Genomic DNA, 12,641 nt, shown 5'->3' with positions numbered 1-12,641 from the left:
AGCTTTAGTAAGCTTGTAAACATGATTTGGAAAGTGAGGGTCTTCAAAACCAGGAGGTTGAGCTACATAAACTTCTTAATCAATATATCCATTTAAAAATGCACTTTTAACATCCATTTGATAAAGCATGAAATTCTTAAAACAAGCAAATGCACACAACATTCTAATAGCTTCAATTCTAGCAACCGGAGCAAAGGTTTCATCAAAATCAATACCTTCCTCTTGGTTGTATCCTTGAGCTACTAGTCTAGCTTTATTTCTAACTACATGTCCTTTTTCATCCATCTTATTCCTAAATACCCATTTAGTTCCAATAACAGTGTGCTTTTTAGGTTTAGGAACAAGTTTCCAAACTTTGTTTCTTTCAAACTGATTTAATTCCTCTTGCATAGCAAAAAGCCAATTTTCATCATTTTGAGCATCATCATATGTTTTGGGTTCAAATTGAGAAACAAAAGCAACATTACCAAAATATCTTCTAAGTTGAGCTCTTGTCATCATTCTTTGTGATGGACTATCAAGAATGTCATCTTTGGAATGATTTCTATGGTACCTCCATTCTTGTGGAATATCTTGATGTTGAGGTTCCTCAATTTGTAGTTCTTCCACATTTGGTTGGGAGTCTTCTTGAATTTCAATATTTGTGGAGCAAGGGAGTTCTTCTTCTTTATCATTTTGATCATCCTCCACTGGTTCTTTTGATTCAAGCTCATCATTATTTGAATTCTTTGAATTTAGAACCTGCTCAAATTCATCATCACAAGAATCTTTCCTTTGCAAGGAAGTGTTAGCATCATCAAAAAGTATATGCATTGATTCTTCCATGGTCAATGTTTTTCTATTGAAAATCCTATATGCTTTGCTATTTGTTGAGTAGCCTAGAAATATTCCTTCACAAGATTTAGCATCAAATTTCTTGAGATTGCTGTCTTTGTTATTCAAAATGTAACATTTGCAACCAAAGACATGAAAGTATGCAATATTGGGTTTTCTTCCTTTCCAAAGTTCATAAGGAGTTTTCTTTAAAATAGCTCTAATGGAAACTCTGTTTAAAATGTAGCATGTCAGATTTATACTTCCGCCAAAAATATTTTGGTAAACTATTTTCATTCAGCATTGTTCTTGCCATTTCTTGCAAAGATCTATTTTTCCTTTCAACAACTCCATTTTGTTGTGGAGTTCTAGGAGCTAAAAATGTATGATAAATACCATTTTGAGAGCAGAAGTTTTCAAACAAATTATTTTCAAATTCTTTTCCATGATCACTCCTCAAAGATGTAATGCAATACCCTTTTTCATTTTGAGTTCTTTTGCAAAAAGCTTCAAATATATCAAAGGTTTCATCTTTATGAGCAAGAAAGAAAGTCCATATGAATCTTGAAAAATCATCAACAATTACAAATGCATATGCCTTGCCTCCTAGACTTCTAGGTGTGATTGGACCAAAAAGATCAAGATGTAATAATTCCAATGGTCTAGACGTAGTTACAACATTTTTTGATTTAAAGGATGATTTTGTATGCTTACCAAGTGCACAAGCTTTGCATTGAAATTCTTTTTCAAATTTTAGCTTTGGAAGTCCTCTAACAAGGTTCTTTCTAGAAAGTTTAGCAAGTGTACTCATGCTAGCATGTCCTAATTTTCTATGCCATAACCATGCACTATCATCTGAAGTCATAAAGCATGTTTCACAATTTTCTTCAAGACTTGTTAAATCAAGTAAGTAAATATTATCTATTCTAGCACCAGCAAACATAACATTATTTCCATGAATCTCACAATGTGAAGAAGTAAAAATGACTTTAAAACCATTATCACATAGTTGACTAACACTTAAAAGATTATACTTTAATCCTTGAACTAATGCAACATTCTCAATGCAAGGATTTTTACCAATAGTTCCACTTCCAACAATTTTAGCTTTGCTTGTATCACCAAATTTCACATAACCTTCTTCTTTCAAGGTAAGAGAGGAAAACTTGCCTTTATTTCCTGTCATGTGCCTAGAGCAGCCACTATCAATGTACCAATGTTCTGCTTTCCAAAGATACTCCTTAGGCAGACCTGAAATCAGTTAACTGTTCTTAGGTACCCAAGCAACTTTGAGTCCTTGAATGTTAGTAACATTAGGTAGGGTTCCTTTAGGCACCCATACTTTCTTTGCCTTAAAGGTTCCTTTCCTAATAGGACAAGCATTAATCATATGACCATTGTGATTGCAATAAAAGCATGTAATACTTGGTTGAGAAAAGGATGTAGCTTTAACAAAAAATTGGTTGTATTTTCCATACTTCATAAATCCATCATATCCAATTCCAGATTTTTCATTTGTAAATCTTTGATTCCCAAGAAGTATATCAAGTGTTTCTTTTCCTTTTGTAAATTTAGATAAATCTCTTGTCAAAGATTCAACTTTTTCCTCAAGAATTCTGTTTTTCTCAAGAAGTTGTTCACATACTTCTTTTGATCTTTGAAGCTCATCATTAACTTCCTTAAATAATTTCATTTGAGATTTATAAAATTCATTTTCCTTTGAAACCATACTCAATGAAGTATTTTCTGATCTTAAAGCACAATTTTCATGAACTAAAATTTTGCATTTCTTTTTAAAAGTTCTATACTTATCATATGTCTTCACAAATGCAAGTTCTAATTCATCAACATTAGAAAGTTCAAGATTTACCTCATTTTCACTATCTTCGATGTGTGAGCTTTCACCTTTTTCTTCAATTGCCATCATACAAGTGTTTGCAGCCTCTTTGTCACTTGTTTCATCATTTGATGAAGAATCACCACACCCAAGTTGCTGCCATTGCCTTTTTGCTTTTGTCCTTTCTAAACTTATTTTTCTTCTTCAATGTAGGACATTTTGGCTTAATGTGGCCTGGTTTGTTACACTCATAACAAACTATTTCACTTGAATGATTTGGAGTCTTTGGAGCATATTTCTTTGTGAACTTCTTGTATTTGCTTCCACCTTTTCTAAATGCTCTTTTGAATCTTTTGACTATCATAGCCATGTCTTCATCATCATCACTTGAAGCACTTGAATCATCACTTGAACCAGCTTTAAGAGCAACATTTTTCTTTTTCTCATCTGCTTTTTCGGATATGAAAGCTATCCCTTTCTTTTTCTTTTGATCACCTTCATTCTCATCTTTCTTATAAATCATCTCATGTGCAATGAGAGAACCAATCAGCTCATCATAGGTGTATTTTCTGAAATCCTTGGTGTCTTGAATAATGAGTTTTTACTTCCCACGTCTTTGGAAGAGACCTCAGAATTTTCTTTACAAGTTCTTGTTCTTCAAATCTCTTTCCAAGAGCTTTAAGTAGATTTACAAGGTCTGTAAATCTGGTACTCATTTCAGCAATAGTTTCACCAGGTTTCATCTCAAATAATTCATAATCACGGATGAGAAAGGTTTGCCTTTGACTCTTTTACCACATCAGTTCCTTCATATGTGACTTCTAGTTTGTCCCATATCTCTTTTGCAGTTTGACATCCTGAAACACGATTATACTCATTAATATCAAGAGCACAATGAAGAATATTAATAGCCTTGGCATTTGTAGAAATTTTCTTCCAATCATTATCATCAAATTCAACTTCAGCTTTAGGAATTTGTACAGTTCCTTCACTGGTTTTATAAGGAATATAAGGACCATCTTTAACTATTCTCCAAGCATCAATGTCAACAGATTGTATAAAGTTTCTCATTCTAGTTTTCCAAAAAGAGTAATTTGTGCCATTAAAAAGTGGTGGTCTAGTGATGGAATAACCTTCAGCTAAGGTGTATACCAGTAATTTCTAGATGAACTAGCCATGTGTGTGGATCACTCTATGGTGTTTAATCCTCAAGCAAGAGAGACAAGCTCTGATACCAAATTGATGTCCCAAAATATGTCCAAGAGGGGGGTGAATTGGACTTTAAAAATAATTTTCGGTTCTTGCTCAAAACCTTTGAAAATTGCAGCTAGGTTCAACTAAATTAACTAATGTGAAAAATGAACAATATAGCTCTATTAACAAGTTGATTCAAGGTTAACTTATATGCAATCAGTATACTGATATAACAGACTATATAAGCATTCAGTAAATATATCAAGAACTAAATACGCTTTATCACAAAGAACTAGAGCAAGATACCGGATATCCTATCCGACAAAGACAACAGATAACCAACAGAATATATCAGATATCAGCAGATTTTGCAGTAAACTATTTTTCTCAGATAGCAGCAAGATCAACAGCATATGATATCAATTTTCATATCAGCAAAAGCATATCATTCATAAAGCTAAATTGCAAAAATGTAAAGAGCAAGGGTTGAGAAAATGAACACTGGAATTTTTATAGTGGTTCGGCTTTAACTAGCCTACATCCACTCTCTCAAAGATCCCACTTTGAGTCTTCACTCCACTATTCTTCTCTTTTCAAGGCAAGAGACAAAGCCCTTTACAAATCTTCTCAACAAAGCTTTTACAAGTAGCTTCACACTTCTACCAAGTGTTATCCCAAACACTTATCACAACCAAGCTTCAATAGGTGCTTGAAAGACCTCTCACAAATGATAATAATGTGTTTAAAAACTCACTCTCACTCAATTACAACAGAAACTATAAAGAAGAGTTGAGTAAATAAGCCAATGATGAGCAATAAATCACTTTGAGCACTTTGAATGAAAGCTTTAAAGATTTTGAACAGTAGAGGGACTTTCATTAAGTGCAAAATGGCCAAAGGAATGTGTATTTATAGCTTTGGAACGTTTTTTACCGTTGCAGAACTCATTTGAACGTTACAGATACGAATTTCAAGAAAATAGCCGTTATTTTGTTATTTTCTGCGATGTTGTGCAGAGTTGAAACAGTTAGCGTACTTGAGAAAATAGCAAACCAGTTAGCATACTAAAATAAGTAGCAAACCAGTTAGCATACCAGGAAAACTTTTCTGCATAACTTTCAAAACTATAAAACTTCACACCAAATCATAGTTAAACATTTTTTTTAGGCCAGTAATAATGATGTTTCAAAGAAAAAATCATTTGAGGGATTGAAAATAAGGATCATTGACTTTTACTCCTCAATTCTTTTCACAAGTAATCCTAAGAAGTAAAACTAACTCTAATACTATATGTACCTTCAATTCTGATTTCCAATACAGCCTTGGAAGGTAACCTTTTCTTCTTTTATCTCTTTTGCTTCGTCTTGTGTTATCCTTAGAATGTTATCCTTTCTTCATAAGCACGAATCCATCATGAAATCCTTTTGTCCTTTTTCTTTGAGATACACAACACTTAAAGCAATGTTAGTTTGATTCTAGTTGAGTTTTGGTATCATCAAAATCTATGCTCCTTTGAACTTGTGGGGTCAACAATTATTGAAAAAAATTCAAAGCTTTTTGATTTTTGTCGATTATAATTATTTCTATAAGTTTGTTTCATTTATAACTATTTGACTAATTTTGATATAATTTGATCAAAAATTAATATTTTATTACATAAAACAATTACAAAATTGAATATTTATGTTACTTAATAAAATAAAAAATAAAATAAAATTTCCCTCTCTCTTTCCTCATTTTTCTATTTGTTTAAAAATTAAAAATTTATGTAAAATATGTCAATAATAACAATACTCATCATTTTAGCACATATATAATAATAATAACCTACATATGAGTAAATGTATATATATATTATTGGATGATAGTGAGTGGGAGGAGAGAGATGAAGAGGGAGAGGGAGAGAGGGGAAGGGAGGTATAGGAATAGTTTTTGGAGAGAGGAAGGTGGAGAGGTGTATATATATATAATATGGATGATTGTACGTAGGAGGAGAGAGGGAGACAGAGAAAGAGAGCTGGATGGAAGAATATTTTTAATTTTAAATAAATAAGAATATATCTATTTTCATAAATAACTCTTGTAAATACTACAAAATAAAAAAAGAGGAGAGAGAGAGATAGAGAAATATTTTTTTTTTGTTATATTAAATAATACAAATTGAGGATTACACTTTTGTTACATCTGTTGATAGGGAAAGAGTTAATTTGGATGGAGTGGTACTGTCTCGAAGTAATCACTTTAAATATCTTGCCTCAGTCCTTCAAGTAGATTGGGGATGTGAGGAGAATGTTAATCATGGAATTAAAGCCGAATGGTTGAAGTGGATATGTGTCACTGGAGTTTTATGTGATCACAAGATTCTCAATAAGTTGAAAGGAAAATTTTACCGTACAACCATACGACCGGTCATGTTATATGGTAGTGAGTATTGGGCACTTAAGAAGTCATATGTGTCTAAGATAAGAGTTGCAGAGATGAGAATGTTAAGGTGGATGAGTGGTCATACTAGACTAAATAAAGTCCGTAATGAGAGTATTAGAGAAAATGTAGGAGTGATGCCAATTGAGAATAAGTTGAGAGAAGAGAGATTGAGGTGGTTTGGTCATGTGAAGCATAGACATACAAAGGCTCTAGTTAGACAAGTAGAGCACATTAGATTAGATGATAGAAAGAAAAAAAGGGGTAGACCTAAACCAACTTGGAGGAGAGTAGTACAATATAATCTAGAAGCATTACACATTTTCGAGGATTTAACCCAAAATCGTTTAGAGTGGGGAAAGAGAATCCATATAGCCGACTTTAAATTTTTGGGATAAAGGCTTAGTTTAGTTGAATTAAGTTGTATTAAATAATATAAATATTTATTTTTGATAATTGTATTAAATAATAATATATTAATTTTGATCAAATTAAATAAACAATTAGTCAAGTATTAAAGTTATGCAATATTAGCAATAACATATTAAAGTGAAAAATAATATTTTTATCCCAATCTTTGACTATACCTCAATAAATAATAAACTTCTAAATCAAATTAAAATTGACAAAAAAATTTTTTTATAACATTTAGACTAAATAAATATACTTGATTTGGATGGTTAGATTTGAATAGTACACTACATTCGATGACTTTGACAATATATATATATATATATATATATATATATATATATAACGAGCCATTTATTTTTAAGTTTGAATTGGACAACAAAAGAATAAATATAAAGACTTGATTTGGATGGTTGGATTTGAATAGTATGTGTACATACCATGACTTTGACAAATATATATAAATTTAATTGGACAATCAATAAATAAGTAACAAGAATTGAATTGCGTAGACTTGACTTGGATAATTGTGTCTATCTAAGAAGACTTTGATGAGTCAAGGAAATATACATAAAACTAGGCAAATTAGGAATACTTAGCTTAGTGATCTATTATTTTGTGCCATTTTGGATTATGTAATCGTTGAACGTCCGTGTCTTCATTTTCCAGTTCTTTATATATAAAAATTAAAATATTTTTGACATAAAAATTGATTTCGTTTGATCATGAGTGTGGGAAATGGACCACTCATATATCAGTTTAGAGCTGCATATTGCTCAAGCCCCAAAGCTAAAAGGCTTAAGGCCTTGAAAGCAAGACAATTTTTGTTTTAAGGGAAAGTTGCTGTAGATGGTAAACTTGAGTATAAAATGGTTTTCAAAAACTGAATGCAATTGTTAGTCCAGATAAAAAGAAGGAATAAGCTTTGAGGAAAAAAAAAGAAATAAGTACATTTTAGTACTAGTGTTTTGTGCATTTTATTGATGGCTAATTATTAGATGCACTGGGAGCACTAAAAACTAGTGCTTCCTCTCTCACAGAAAAGTGAGTCATCTCTACAATATAGAGAATGAGTTACATATGATTGTAAGAGATAGTGTATATACACCGGGTGCACCTAATAATTTTTCAATAAAAGGGTGTATTTTTATTTTTATTTTTTAGTTTTTATTTTTGAGCTTCTGTTATTATCCTTTGACTTAAGGGCAAAATTACTAAACGGTTTGATGTGAGAAGTCTCTTTGTACTCTTAAGCTAGGATAGCAAATAAGCCCTACCTATTTGGCTATATAATTATATCATTCATCCAGTACTAAGTTAGAAAGAATGAGAAAAAAAAATGATATGCTGACATTTACTCTCCTATTGTGAGGAAATCAACAACCAAATTGGTATATATAACCAAATAGGTAGGGTCTACTTGCCACGCAATTTAAAAGTATAAGGAAACTTACCTCGTTAGTAAACATTAATACTGTTTAACAATTTTATCCTTAAGTGCTAACGGCATAATAATTTAGGTATCCAAATAAATAAAATAAAATAAAAACTCATGTCCTTATTAATAAAATGCATAAATTACAAAGTACTAAATTGAACTTATTTCTAAAAAGAAAATAGATGTGCACTTGATATTTTTGGAGCAGAAACAAGAAGGCTGTTATTTTTGAAGAGGAAGAAGCAAGCAGTTCGTTTTCCTTATTGGAGCAATTCTTAGTGCGAGAAGGTGCCCTTTCTCAAATTATTATTGTGGTAATTAAATTGTGGATTATTTTCATAGCTAATATTAATGTGATTATGCATGAGATTAGTGATACAAGTTGGTCTCTAAAGTGATAATGTGTATAAACTCCATTATCTTCAATGTGTATAAACTCTATTATCTTCACATGAAGGATTTTTTTTGTTTTTTCGTTTTTATTTCTCCTTGTACTATATTTAAAATAAGATTTAGATTATGCTACGGAAGACATGATGTCTACCTTTTTTTTCTTGTATATTGAAAAGGAAAAAGAAATTAATTAAAAAAAAAAAGAGGAACTAGCTACAAACAAAATCAATCTCAACAATATTAAATATTAAAAATTCACGTTATTTATTATTTCATGCAATTGTTATACTATAATTTTATTTTAATAATTGATTATGATAAATTTTATATAAATTCTACAATGATAAATTTATTGATATTAGAATTAACAATTAGTTACTTATTGATATTCGGGCAAGGCATACTCTTAAATTTCAAGCCAAAGTTCAGGATTCTCAGTAATTAGGATTAATTATATAAAAAATATATTTTTAAAAATATTTTATCAAAATAATGTGAATCTAAAACTCTATTATCAATATTGTGTGTGCTTATGAAAACGACAACTCAAAAAGCAATTTCAGTGTTAAAAAAAATAAAAAATAAAATCACTAATACAAAAGGTAATTTCAGTAGCAATATCAAAGTGTCATATTAGAGTGTAAAAGTTACTGTGTGTGCTAAAGTCAACGTGATAGTGTGTTAGATACACATAAAATCGCCAGTCAAATTAGTGTTTTTAGATTGCTTATGAAAACGCCAATTGATATGGTGATTTTTTAAGCATCCGTCAGAATATATCAAAACTTTAGAATACATGTAATACATAAAATATATTCTCCCAACGGTGCACTGAACTTTCCCTATAAATAAAAATTCTTTCTCCTCTCCTCAAAATGCATATTTTCGAAGCATAGAGATAAGAAGTTTTTAGAGGTCTCTTATGGCTTCCATATGAGGTTTTATTTTTCCCTCCCTTCTCCTTTATACAATAATATTTTTAATTCTTTATATATTTTATTTGATTAATGCATATAGATTTCTTTTTTATATATATAAATTTGTTATGTTATATTTATTAATTTTATCTCTATTTATTGTAATAAATAAACACATAAATATTTTTCTTGAAATAATTCCTTAAAGTGAAAATTAATAATATTGGAACTATTTCACATTACATTTTTATTATGATTATAATTATTTTTTTATTTTAATTTATATTATAAGTATAAATATTTATATTTCAATTTATATTATAAATATTTTAAGATTATACAATTATAAAAATAATTTAGGGAAAATTTTCAAATAAATTTAGTTAATATAAATTTAAGTTATATTAAAAAAAAAAGCTAGGAAGTACATAATGTAAATAGAGGGTTTTTTACCAAAAGAGAATAATAAAAATAAATATATACTAGAAAAGGGTGAGTTTCAATTTAATTACCGAAGAAATAAGTACGGGACGCTAATTATAATAACGTTTTGAACTTCAAACGCTATTATAAATAGCGTTAAAGTTTTAAAAACAAAAAGAAAGCTAGACGCTACTTACAGGAGCGTCCAGCTTTTGTTTTTATTTTTTTTAATAGTTTATTTTATATTTTAAATTGTCACACCTTACTCTTCTGTAAGGCATAACATGATCCCATAGAATACCTAATGAACTACCGCACTTCACCTACCGATAACTCATTAAGTACCCTACAAGGGATTTTAAAACAATTTTCTTATTTTTGGTAAGTGATGAGCATTTTCTAATAAGTATTTAAAACATTTAGTTAAAATTAAAACTAGTTAATATTTTTGGTCCATTTTAGTTTTCCGCAAATTTTATAAAAATTTTGACAGAGTTTCCTCTGTATTTTGAGAAAACCGTTCTTCGAATACCTGTAAAAAACACTTCTAAAAATTTTTCTCAATAACTACTTCAATTTCACAATCAAACTCAATCCATTTCAACAACTCCACAATGATTTCAATCAATTTCTCAAGTTCAAAATTTAATAATCCTCAAAATACTAGCAATACATTTCATTCAGATTAAATATAATAGTTCCACTCATATTTCATTAGAGACAAAACAATTTATATTCATCATACTAGAAATTTACATTAAGAAAATCCAAACTAAATTTATTACAACTTATACAAACTTTGTACAAACTGCTCAAGACCGATTTTACGAGTCCATACAATTACGTGCAATACATACATCAAAATGAATATTTACAGTCAGGGTATAAATTATACCCGATAACTTCTAGCAGGTAGCTCCCCTGTCCTCAGCAGCTCAATCTGCTGCTCCTCTAGTCTCTATATCTGCGACAGCATGCAAAGCTATCGCTGAGTGGTGAACTCAGTGGTACACAAACTAACAATTTAAAACTTAATACAAATTATGCTTGACAATTCATAACAACTAGAATTTTAAAATTTCTAAATTCTTCAAAATCCATGACCTTCAGAAATCAACATTTTCATTCATGCAAATTATTCATTCGAATAACATTTTGATCAAATAGTAACTATTTATTTACATTTCTTTTAAATTCCGAAACAATACAAAAATTTTTGAATCACTGACAAATTATTTATTTCAATCACAAATTATCAAATCATGCATAGTTTAAAGGGCGTTGCCAACAATACACACAGTCGAACCCATGACCCAAAATTCACATAGATGCCGTGTTGTACACCACGACATTTCACATTCTCCCAATAACCGAGGCTAAAAGGGAGAAACAAAGACTAGCTAGTATATATGAGTACTCATTCACATCATTCCCCAACTGGCAAGCCAGAGAGGAAGAAACTCGCCCATCAAGTGGAGGAGTTATCTCACTAGACAAGCTAATGAGAATTCACAACATATTTTGTCATGTCAACTGTGGTTTCAAATCATATTCAAAACAATTTCTATTTACAAAGTTTTTACAAATCATTAATATATTTAATCATCATAAATTCTTGCTCAAAGTTGGCAACACATTAAACTTAAAATTTACAATCCTCAAAACAATGCAATAAATCCTTAAATGCATAAGAAAATTTAGATTCAAATTATACAATTTCATTCAATAAGTTAAAATTGTCAACACAACAAAAATCATAAATCATACAATAAATTTATTTCAAATCAATTTGGAATTGAAAAATAACAAAAGAGTTAGTTGTGCACAAACCTCAAACGAGTCATCCCTTAGCCTCGACTCGGTTCCTCGGGTTCCTTCCCGATATTCTTTTCAACTGAAACACACAATTTTACAATGTTTCAGTACTAGAACTTAAAATAAATCCAAAATAAATTTAGCTTCACATTTACCTAGCTCTAACGTGTTAAATTCGACGTTCTCGAAATTTTGTGTTTCGAGTTACTATTCACTATACTATTCAAGTCAAATTATTGACTTTCTAAGGCTTAATAGGTATGGGAATTCCAACTTCACCCACATACCACATTTTGGTCACTAAACTTGTTGGTTTTGGTCATTTTCTCAAAATTTAGGTTATTTTGGCAAAATTGCCAATTTTCAGTTTTGGTGCTCCGAAGTTGCACTGTTCCATTGGTCAATCTACTGTTGGAATTTGACAAAACTTCCTTCATAGAAAATGTTCCTTATTGTCTTAAGTGTATTCTCATTTTTGGATCACCTCAATCGGAGTTTTGTAGAAAGAGTTATAGCCATTGGAACTTTACTGCTCAACGGCAATTTTGCAGAGTTGTAGGTTTGGTAACTCAACTTTGCTCAATAATTTGAATGGGTTAATGGCCTAATTTGGGTTTGTGTTCTTCATGAAAGTTTTAGGTCTATATCTTATCTAATTGCTGGAAAAATTTCAGGTCAATTTGACCTGTTTAGCTCGAGTTATGACCAAATGAACAGTTACTGTTCATTTGGTCAGTTTGGTGCAGTGGCAGCCTGCTCTCATTTCACTTTGGTCAATTGGTTCACCAAGTTTTGGTCAGTTTTTGGCCATGGTTCCTTGATGAAAATTGTGCTATTTTATGTCTATTTTCATCTCCAATTGGTGGCATATCAATTGGGCTTGTAAAATTCCCGTTTTGGTCCTTCAAAGTAGGTTTGGTCATGCTGCCAGCAGCATGACCAGTTGACCTACGAATTTGTCTTCCATTCTAACAATTCC

The sequence above is a fragment of the Hevea brasiliensis genome, chromosome 6 (assembly GCF_030052815.1).
Source record: "Hevea brasiliensis isolate MT/VB/25A 57/8 chromosome 6, ASM3005281v1, whole genome shotgun sequence".
NCBI lineage: Eukaryota > Viridiplantae > Streptophyta > Magnoliopsida > Malpighiales > Euphorbiaceae > Hevea > Hevea brasiliensis.
Note: the sequence above shows the minus strand (reverse complement) of the source record.